Here is a 3,233-nt window from a genome sequence, read left to right on the forward strand (position 1 = left end):
TCTGCGCTCGGCGCCTCGACCCGGGGTAACTGACCATCGCTAAAGCCGAGTTCGACACGATGGAGCACCTCAGCATCATTCGCCGGTCGAACAGTCCGTGGGCCTCGCCCCTCCACATCGCACCGAAACCAGGCGGCGGTTGGCGCCCGTGCGGCGATTACCGGCGCCTCAACGACGCTACGACCCCCGATCGCTACCCAATTCCACACATCCAGGACTTTTCCGCCCGCCTGGCCGGGAAAGTTGTTTTCTCTAAAGTGGACCTCGTTCGGGGTTACCACCAGGTCCCCGTCCGGCCGTAGGACATCCCGGAAACCGCACTGAGCACCCCGTTTGGGCTGTTCGAATTCCTACGCGTGCCATTCGGTCTCAAAAACGCCGCTCAGGCTTTTCAACGCCTAATGGACACTGTGTTACAGGACCTGCCATTCCTGTTCATCTACCTGGACGACATTCTCATCGCCAGCGCCTCCAGGACGGAGCATGTGTCCCACCTCCGGACTCTCTTCGAACGCCTCAGCCGGCACGGCCTAAGCATCAATCCGGCCAAGTGCCAGTTCGGGCTGTCCTCGATCAACTTTCTCGGGCACCGCATCACGAAGGACGGGGCGGTGCCACTGCCGTCGAAAGTGGAGGCTGTGAAAGATTTTCCGCAATCCCTCACCGTGAAGGCCCTGCAGGAGTTTTTGGGCATGGTGAACTTTTATCATCGCTTCGTTCCCCGGGCAGCCCAGCTTATGCGGCCCCTTTACGAGGCCCTCAAAGGCAAGCCCGCCAAGCTCGCCATCGTCTGGTCCGAGGAGATGGCCAATTCTTTCACGGACACGAGAAGGGCCCTGGCTAATGCGACCATGCTGGCACATCTGTTGCCCGATGCGCCAATCGCTCAACCAATGACGCTTCAGACTATGCTGTTGGCGCCGTCCACGAACAGTGGTTCAACGGCACCTGGCAGCCGCTCGCCTTCTTCAGCCGGCAGCTCAGCCCCAACGAGCGGAAGTATAGCACCTTCGACCGCGAGCTTCTCGGCCTCTACCTCGCCGTCCTACACTTCCATATCCTGCTGGAGGCCCGCCCGTTCACGGCGTTCGTGGACCACAAGCCGTTGACCTTCGCCATGGCCAAAGTTTCCGAGCAGTGGTCGGCCCGTCAGCAGCGCCAGCTTTCCTTCATTTCCGAGTTCACGACGGACATCCAGCATGTGGCTGGGAAAGACAACCCCGTCGCCGACTGTCTCTCCCAGGCCGTCGCCAGCGCCGTACACCTCGGCATCAACTACACCCGCATGGCGGCCGACCAGGTCTCTGACCCGGATGTCCAGGCCTACAGGATGGCTGTCACGGGCCTTCAGTTAGCTGACATCGCATTTGACGATGCCGGCACCACGCTCCTGTGCGACGTCTCCACTGGGCAGCCACGCCCCGTCGTGCCTGACGGGTGGAGACAGCAGGTTTTCGACGCCATCCATAGCCTTTCCCGCCCGGGCAGGAAGCCGTCACAGAAGCTGGTGGCGGCTAAGTTCGTCTGGCAAGGGCTCAAGAAGGACGTTTGCAACTGGGCCAATACCGGCATGGTATGCCAGCGCTTGAAAGTGCATCACCATACTAAGGCCCCGTTGGCACCTTTCGCGGTGCCCAAGAGGCGATTCGACTATGTTAACGTGGACCTGGTGGGGCCCCTGCTGCCCTCCCGCGGGTTCACCCAGCTCCTCACGATGGTCGACAGAACCACCCGATGACCGGAAGCCGTCCCACTGTCGTCAACAATGTCCGCCGATGTGGCTCGGGTGTTCATCAACACTTGGGTCGCCTGGTTCGGCGCCCCATTTGACATCTCCTCCGACCGGGGGCCCCAGTACACGTCGGAGCTCTGGAACGCTGTCGCCCAAGGCGTCGGGTTGAGACTCCACCGCACCACTGCATATCACCCTCAGGCTAACGGGCTGTGCGAACGGTTTCATCGCTCCATGAAGGCCGCGCTCCGGGCCAGCCTCCGGGATGACAGTTGGAGCGACAGACTCCCGTGGGTCATGCTTGGACTCAGGACCGCCCCCAAGGAGGACCTCCAGTCCTCGTCCGCCGAGCTCGTCTACGGGCAGCCGCTGCGGGTTCCCGGGGATTTCATCCCCAACGCCACGGACCCTTGGTCCGCAGCATGTCAGCGGTCCGCCCTCCTGGACAACGCCAAGGTTGTCGCGCCGGTGCCCACGTCGCAGTACGGTCTCCCTCAGTCCCACGTTCCGCCCGACCTTCGTGCGGCAGATTACATTTTCGTCCACCACGACGCCCACCGGGGACCTCTTCACCCACCCTACGATGGACCATTCCATGTCCTGGAAGCCGGGGACAAGGCCTTCGTGGTGGATGTCGGCGGTAAGCCGGACTACATTTCCGTGGACCGTCTTAAGTCGGCCCACCTGGATCTGGACCGACCCTTTGGGTTGGCTCAGCCCTCGCAGTGGGGCCGACCTCTAGCTTCTGCATCCTCAGTCCACCACCGAGCGCCCGGGGACTCTCCGGCGAACCCCCCGGTCCCCGCCCCGGATTTAAGGAGCCATTTCCGCCGTGTGATCCGGGCCCCTCAACGACTGACATTGCCATTTCTAGTGAATTCTGGGGGGACATATGTGGTGGTGACCACATAGGGACAGTAACACAATTCATTATGTATAGCCAATGTTGTTATCGCTCCAGGTTATGTACGGAACTTGGTTGGGTTATAGGGGCAGGGTCCCTTTAAGAGTCGTCGATTGTGTGATGACATCATAGCCCTGTGACGAGCCCGAGTCCCTCAGTCCTTGCAGAGAGTTAATAAAGCTAACACGCGTTTTTCTTTGCTGCTACGAAAGTCTCCCAATCTGTTGATTTCCACCGACTCCTACAGTACCATAAAAGTGCCAGACAATGACTATCTTCAACAAGAGACAGTCTAACCACCACACCTTGACATTCAATAGCATTATCATCACCGAATCCCCCACCATCAACATCCTGGGGGTCACCATTGACCAGAAGCTTAACTGGACCAGCCACATAACTACTGTGGCTACAAGAGCAGGTCAGAGGCTGGGTATTCTGTGGCGAGTGTCTCATCTCCTGACTCCCCAAAGCCTTTCCACCATCTATAAGGCACATGTCAGGAGTGTGCTTGGAGGAGTGCATCTCCAACAACACTCAAGTAGCTCGATACCATCCAGGACAAAGCAGCCCGCTGGATTGGCATCCCATCCACCA

This window comes from Somniosus microcephalus, chromosome 4, assembly GCF_052327205.1.
Source record: "Somniosus microcephalus isolate GS21.2 chromosome 4, FLI_Smic_1.0, whole genome shotgun sequence".
Classification (NCBI taxonomy): Eukaryota; Metazoa; Chordata; class Chondrichthyes; order Squaliformes; family Somniosidae; genus Somniosus; species Somniosus microcephalus.